Source organism: Bison bison, unplaced genomic scaffold, assembly GCF_000754665.1.
Source record: "Bison bison bison isolate TAMUID 2011002044 unplaced genomic scaffold, Bison_UMD1.0 scf7180017864089, whole genome shotgun sequence".
Taxonomy (NCBI): Eukaryota; Metazoa; Chordata; class Mammalia; order Artiodactyla; family Bovidae; genus Bison; species Bison bison.
In genome coordinates, this window is record NW_011494661.1 from 3025388 (window position 1) to 3033515 (window position 8128).

The 8128-nt window shown below is 39.6% G+C and overlaps 1 pseudogene across 1 annotated transcript; it reads right to left on the reverse strand.

Moving 5' to 3' along the window:
• Positions 1-516: 516 nt before the first annotated feature.
• Positions 517-2366, reverse strand: LOC104987237 (annotated as a pseudogene). The gene has a single exon (XR_825107.1). The product of XR_825107.1 is annotated as a chromobox protein homolog 3 pseudogene (transcript).
• Positions 2367-8128: the final 5762 nt, after the last annotated feature.

Genomic DNA, 8128 nt, shown 5'->3' on the forward strand with positions numbered 1-8128 from the left:
TAAGCACGTGCCCTGCACCTACGGAGCTCCAGTGCTGCAGCTACTGAAGCCTGTGTGCCCTAGAGCCTGTGCTCAAAACATGAGAAGCCATCGCAAAGAGAAGCTATCAACTGCAAATGCAGAGTAGCCACTGTTTACTGCAACTAGAGAAAGCCTGCATGCAGCAACAAAGACCCAGCAGAAAGAAAAATAAACAAAAAAATTTTAATTTAATAAGAAAAAAAAAAAAAAAGAAACTGATAATCTGTTTTCCAGAATGGCTCTACTGTGTTTTATTATCACCAGGAGTCCAGAAGAGTTCCAGTTACTCTGCATCAGCATTAGGACTTGGTATATTTACTTATCTTAATTTTAGGTATTCTGATTGAGATACTATAGTGATATTAAAATTATGGTATTAATTTGTGTTTTTCTAGTGGCAAATGGTGTTGGATATCTTTTTATGTGCTATTTACTTGCCTTCTACATAAGCTCTTTAGTGAAGTGTCTTTTCAAGCATTTCCACATTTTTATTTATTTTTTTAAAGGAATATAAAACTATTTATTGACCACTGTTCACCAGTATTTACAATAAAGTAAACAATATACAGTTGAATAACATTCTGATTACTACAAAGTTATTGTTTTTCTTGGCTTCTGCTGAACTAGTAACCCAAAATACTGAGAAAATTGAGCCTTCATGTAAGGAATGGATTGGAGTCAAGTCTGAAAATACATGTAGGTCAAGCGTAGATTAGAAAAGTTTGTTCACTCATTTATTCCTGTAGATTGTAAACTGCCAATATTTAAAAACTATCTGATTAGGTTTCCATGAACAAATCTGAGACATCCCATGTATCACAACCTTTCCTAAATACAGCACAGAGACTTCAAGTTCTTGTAAAACAATGGTTCACCAGAAGGAATCATCAAGTGTCCATTTAATTAAGTTTTGCTTTGCTATATTAAAACATACCAGAATTTTTCTACTTTTTTCATTTGATTGGGAAGGTGGTTGATAGTGATAAAAATTTTCCTTCCAGGGTTTCTGCATATAAAACTGCATTTATATGCAGATTCTGATAGGGATGCTTTAAAAAATTACCCAATTTAAATTCCTTAATGTGTCTAATTACAAAATTATTTAATTTGAAAGGTTAAGACTTAAATTTTTAATCTAAGTTGAAGTTATTTCTTATATTGCTCAAAATGATGTAATTCCAGAACATGGGCTTATCCATGGTTATGAAAGGCTGTGATTTAAATATATTTACCAAAACAAAAACCACAACAAATAAAGTTAACTTCCAAAGCATTTACATATGTCTTTTATGTATACATATAAAAAACTTAGAATGGTCCTCAGGCATATATGAGTTAAATGCAAATTCTAAATTCTGATTGAGTAATGACTATGGAGATTTCCTCCAACATTTAGAAAAACTGTTCTCTAATGCTGAGGAAATAATATACCATGGTATCAAATTATTTCCTACTGAAGAAGGCAACTACAGAAAGCTTTTTATTTGTTCAAAGTAACCAGTGCTACAGATGGAAAAAAAAAACAAAAAACCCAATGTAACTTTCCCAATATTACTTCAAAACAAACAAATCAAACCTGATTTTCATTAGAATGTAGTTATTTCTTCACACTAATAAATCAAAAAACCAAGACCCATGTTTTATATATATATATAAATATATATAAAAGGCAATGCAAACAATTATTGAGCCTCATCTTCCGGACAAGAATGCCAAGTTAGTCTCTCTTCATAAAAAACAATTACAATTTGAGGACACTTCATATTTGCCTCTTTTGCCAGTACCAAGTCTGCCTCATCAGAATCTTTCCATTTCATGAGGAACATTAATTCTCCACTGCTGTCTGTGGCACCAATTATTCGTTCTGGATCAAGACCTCTGGGCAAAACCTCTCGGTTTATCAGCAGCATCTCTTTTCTTCTTTGATTTGCTATCATCAGATTCACTGTCAGACAAAGATTTTCTTTTTGTTCCATCTTTTTCTTTACCAGCTTTTTGAGAATTAAGAAATGCTTCAATTAACTCTGGACAATCTAAATTTTCTTCAGGTTCCCAAGTATTGTCTGCATCTGTAAATCCCTTCCACTTCAGGAAATACTCCACTTTCCCGTTCACTACACGGCGGTCCAGCACTTTTTCTACTACACGTTCTTCAGGTTCTGCCTCTTCAACTTTTTTACTCTTTCCATTTTGCTTCTTTCCCATTTTTTGCAATGTAGTTTTATTGGAGGCCATTTTTTATTGCAGACTTGAAGAGCTATTATTCACGGCCTCTGAGCTGCTCCGGGTCCGGGTCTGCGACGTCTCCGGCCCTGCGCGCCTCAAGCTCCAGTCACATCCGAGGGGGAGGGCATTTCCACATTTTTAATTGGGTTGTTTTCTCTTCACTTTTGAGATACTTTATGTATTCTGGTTATAAACCCTCTATAGAATATCTGGAGTGCAAATATTTTCTTTAAATCTATAACTTCTCTTTTTTTTTCCTGAAAAATGTCTACCACAGAGAAAAAGGTTTTAATTTTTATGAAGTCTAATGTGTTAATATTTTTCTTTTGTGGACTGTGCTTTTGATACCTTGTCCAGAACTCTTTGTTTAACCCCAGTCATGAAGACTTTTCCAAGGTTTACTACTAAACACTTGTAACAGTCTTTTTTCCATATACCATGATGTACAGGTTAAAATGGCAACCCACTCCAGCAGTATTCTTGCCTGGAGAATCCCATGGACGGGGGAGCCTGACAGCCTGCAGAGCATGGGGTCGCCAAAGAATCGGACACGACTGAAGTGACTAAATAACAATAACAACGGGTTAAAATGGTCTCCACTTGGGGTATTGTAAAACATAACTGTGCTTTCATCAGACAAAAGTCAAGATTTTGCTGAGAAGGGAGGTAAAGGGATTGTCTGGAGTATTTCTGAGCTTGTTGACAACAGAATATCAGTTGAAAGGAAGAGAGGAGCTGTTGTCAGGGGGAAGTTCAAGGAGGCCTGAGAAGGAGGCACAAGAACAATTAAACTGAACTGGATAAGGATGACAAAGTGGTGAAAACTAAACTAGAGGGTTTTCAGCAGCATTTTAGTTCCTGTAACTGGCCCCTCCTCCCTTCTGGGGCTGCCTGGTGAGAGATGATATTATGAAAAATCAAATAGCTAAGCAAGAATTTATTGCCAGTTTTGTTAACTGGCAAGGAGGGCAAGTATTCTGTATCTCCATGGTAAAAGATGGATGAGAAAGTCCAGTTTAGCTTTAAGTTGATTTGAGATCTTCTACATGAGAGGACGTTAAGGGAAGAAAAGGCAGGTAGAAGGTGGGTGGTTGTGCAGAGCATACATCTGACCATCGAACAGCCAGCAGCATGGATGAGAAGAAGTGGCCCTACCTCATCTACCCAGTCTTCTGCTTGTTGTGAAGACACTCCAATTTATCTAATTTTTGTTTAAATCCAACAGCATATCAAGCTTAACTAGTAGCTCAGACAGTAAAGAATTAGCCTGCAATTTAGGAGACCCAGGTTCCATCCCTGAGTCAAAAAGATCCCCTGGAGAAGTGAGTGGCTTCCCACTCCAGTATTGTTGCCTGAAGAATTCCATGGACAGTCCATGGGGTCACAAAGAGTCAGACACGATTGACTTAAAACTTTCACTTTCTTTGAACAGAGTGTCAGAAAGCTGAGTCTGTGCCACCAAAGGGCATTAATTTAGCACAGTGACTCAGGCTCCACTAAATCAGCCTTCCACCCCCACCCCCACCTGCCCCTGCCCTAGCACCACTACCACCGCTACCACCACTATGGAGAGGAATGCTTATGGGGTGGAAAAAAAGGCCAGAGGACTCACTTCAAACTTCCTGGGAAGTCTAAGTATGGAGTAAAGATGAGACCTAAGATGTAGTGAGTTTGGTATTGAGAGCCAAGGACCAGGAGTCATTGATGAGATAACCTCTGGTTAGATAGAAGGCAAGAACAAGATGCTGTCTGAATTACTTAGGAGATAGTCCCTAAAGAGAGCCACCAGGCTTCCATTCATGATACGTCTCATTTGTTGCCTTGATCCATTTAAAGAACCTAGAAAACGACCAAAACTGGGGCTTAGACATCCACTTGAAGTCCTGAAGACACGGTGGCTGAGCTCGTCATATCAACCACGCCATGCCAAACACCCTGACTTTTCACCTGTTTTGTTTCTATGGCTCCCCACTCCCTAAGGTGAAACCCTGTATTAGCATTAATGGTAGTAGGGCCCTAGTTAACTCCCCCAGACTTTGCTTAATGGACTCCCTCCGTTGCCTCCCCATATTCTCACAGATCTGTTTCAAACCATCTATTGAGAAAGGTAAGGAAAAAGACTTGCTCTAGCTTCAGAGGAGGCGGTCACAAGTTCACATCCATTTATGCCTCCCATAATTCTATTTGTTTCCTTTGCATTAAGTGTTCCAAGATAATGAATACCTCCATAGTAACAAAAGTCTGAAAATAAACTGTTACCTTGATTTTCACATTTTCAAAGAAAAATCCCTCAATGGCAACCAAACCAGAAGTCTCAGCAATGAACATGCAATAATGGTTACAAGGTGAACAGTGTTTTTTATTCCATTTTTTTTTTTTAACAATACCACTGAGTGATTCTCTTGGAAAGGGATTTAGATTGGATTAGGCGATTTTTTTTTCAGCTGTATAGCGTGTTATTAGCAGTTAACTATGCAGTTAGTTTTGAAAAATGTAGGTGATAAGTGACTTTGAAGAAGATTTATTATATTGTGATACAAATGCTTTGTAAATGCAGTTTTACTCTAAAACTTCCATCCTTTCTGTTTCTCTGGTTACAACTGTCAAAGTATTCTGAAAGCAGAAAGAATGTGCATATCTGGGACAAAAGTACAAAACATTTCAGACATAATAAATGTCCTACCGGCTTAATTCAAAGGACTACTGTTGCTGCACTTTTTTTTTTTTTTTTTTTAACCAATCCCCTTTTCTCTATGCACAACGTATTTCAGGGACAACCTCCTTTGTACTGTGTGAAACCAGAAAACACTTTACAATAAGCTATTAAAATTTGGAAAGACTCTACCTATCACCCAATCCACTGTTCTTGCCTGGAAAATCCCATGGATGGAGGAGCCTGGTAGGCTGCAGTCCATGGGGTCGCTAAGAGTCTGACACAACTTCACTTTCACTTTCACTTTTCACTTTCATGCATTGGAGAAGGAAATGGCAACCCACTCCAGTGTTCTTGCCTGGAGAATTCCAGGGATGGGGAAGCCTGGTGGGCTGTCATCTATGGGGTCACACAGAGTCGGACACGACTGAAGCGACTTAGCAGCAGCAGCATACCTATCAACCATGAGAAAATTGAATAGGGCAGACAGCAAAGAGGAACAAAAGAGCCTCTTGATGAAGGTGAAAGAGGGAAGTGAAAAAGTTGGCTTAGAATTCAACATTCAGAAAATGAAGATTATGGCATCTGGTACAATCATTTCACGGCAAGTAGATGGGGGGAAATGGAAACAGTGACAGATTTTATTTTCTTGCACTCCAAAATCACTTCTGACAGTGACAGCAGTGATGAAATCAAGACGTTTATTCTTCTTTGGAAGAAAAGCTATAACAAATCTAGACAGTGTATTAAAAAGCAGAGACATCACTTTGCTGACAAAGGTCTTTACAGTCAAAGCTACCGTTTTTCCAGCAGTCATGTACCAATGTGAGAGTTATACCATGTACCATGTGAGAGTTGGATCATAAAGAAGCTGAGCATCAAAGAATTGATGCTTTTGAACTTTGGTGCTGAAGGAGACTCTTAAGAGTCCCCTGAACTGCAAGAAGATCAAACCGGTCAATCCTAAAGGAAATCAACCTGAATATTTATTGGAAGGACTAATGCTGATGCTGAAGCTGAAGCTCCAATATTTTGGCCACCTGATGCAAAGAGCTGACTCATTGGAAAAGACCCTGATGCTGGGAAAGATTGAGGTCAGGAGGAGAAGGGGACGACAGAGGATGAGATGGTTGGATGGCATCATTGACTCAATGGACATGAATTTGAGCTAACTCTAGAAGATGGTGAAGGACAGGGAAGCCTGGCATGCTGCAGTCCATGGAGTCACAAAGAGTCGGACACAACTTAGCAACTGAACAACAATTGCAACTTAAGTTCTGGCAATTTTGAGGGTCTGAGATTCCCAGGGTTCAGCAGCGATATCTTTGTAAGAGTCCAGCTGAACACCTCATATTGAAAAGTTGTTGCTGAGCCTTGAACAACATGGGGATTCTTGGCCTCTGGAGGAGAGGAATTCAATCCGGGGCCAGTGACGAGGCTTGATTGCACAGAGCTTTTCTGTGATAAAGTTTTATTGAAGTGTGTAAGAGATAGAGAAAGCTTCTGACATAGACATCAGAAGGGGGCAGAAAGAGTGCTCCCCCTGCTAGTTTTTAGCAGGAAGCTATATACCTACTGCTGCTGCTGCTAAGTCGCTTCAGTCGTGTCCGACTCTGTGTGACCCCATAGACGGCAGCCCACCAGGCTCCCCCGTCCCTGGGATTCTCCAGGCAAGAACACTGGAGTGGGTTGCCATTGCCTTCTCCAATATACCTGCTAGCAGGCTTCTAATTAGAGAAAGGAAATGTCTCAAAACTCAGAGAGTGGCACCACACCCCTCACCCACAAGATGCATTTTGAGATAACATGGGCACAAGGTGAGTCATTCCAGGCCACGAAACAAATGACATGAATCTTGAAGAAAGTCAGGTTTCTAAGCAAATACATTAACATAGCTTAAGAAAGACACTTCCATAAGAAAAACCGCACTGGTTAGCTCAAGGTTTGAGAAAAGTTAAGTTCAGGTGGAACCAGGTGTTGTCATGGCAACACAGAATTTTAAAAGAAGCCTCCTTTTAACTTTGTACAGAGAAGGGGGGAAAAATCTGGCACTTGTAGTTTGTTTCCACTTAAGAGAGAGATAAAAGAAAGTCTGACACTTGCAGCCTATTTCTTCCATTTGGAGACCCCAGGCCTTCCTGCCTGTTACCCTCTCAATGTAAAACATGGGCACGTGCAAATCAGTTCCTATAAACTGAGAGCTTCAGTGAGTTCAGCATAAGTTCTGAAAGGACAGCTCCCTAAATGTCTACACTGGCTGGATTGGATATAATCTTAAAAATGAAATACTTACATTTATTTCAATGCTCTAGGCCTTGTGATTGTAGCTTAAGAGAGCCAAAAAATATCACTCCACTCTTCCCTACCCCAAGAGATGCAGCAATCTAACAGAGACCAAACCATGATCCTTATTATCAATAAAAGATAGAAGGAGGATGTGAAAAAAAAAAAAAAAAGAAGGAGGATGTGGCTTAAATGTTCGACCTCAATTCATTTCCTTACGCTTTGTCACTATGTTAAATTTAGACCCTCTGTGGTGATGGGTGGAAACTGTCAATAGAAAAATTAATCAGTCAGTCTAAGAAAGAAATGAGAAATGTTACTCAAGCCAAACTGAGGGTTATAACCTGAAAATGGCCTCCCAGAAAGTTCTGAGGACTGTCCCACCCATTAGCAGTCAAGAGTCATTTATATAAGTTTTTTAAGACAGAGAGCTATACTTTAAATGATGTGTTTTTGAAAGTTTACATAATCCCAGATCTGTAAATATGAAGTGGTGGGTCACTGTGACTCCTTACAAGATCAAGAAGGAATGTTATCTTCTAAGGAGTTACCTTGTTGATGCTCGGAGAATGTCGCTCTTTATGGTTGATCAGGTATTTCTGCCGATGGGGAGGTTTGGTTGATGTATAATGCAGATACACAGTGCATGGTAGAGGGGAGAGAAGAGGCCAAAGAGCAGGAAAAAAATGTTTTGCTTAAATTTTTCTTGTCTTGCCATAAAATGTGAATTTCATTTCACAAAACTAAATTTTTGGTGGTGAGACTGTTGTAGCCACGCATTCTGGGAAACAAACTCACTCAAAAGGACAATGCAGATAGTGGAGTGCAGTTTATTACCCCAGCGGGCCCAAGGCAGAGTCTCCTCTTAGCCAAGGACCCTGACCAGTTTTCCTGAAAACCTTATATACCCTAAGTGTACGTGCCCAAACCCACCTCCCCAAATTC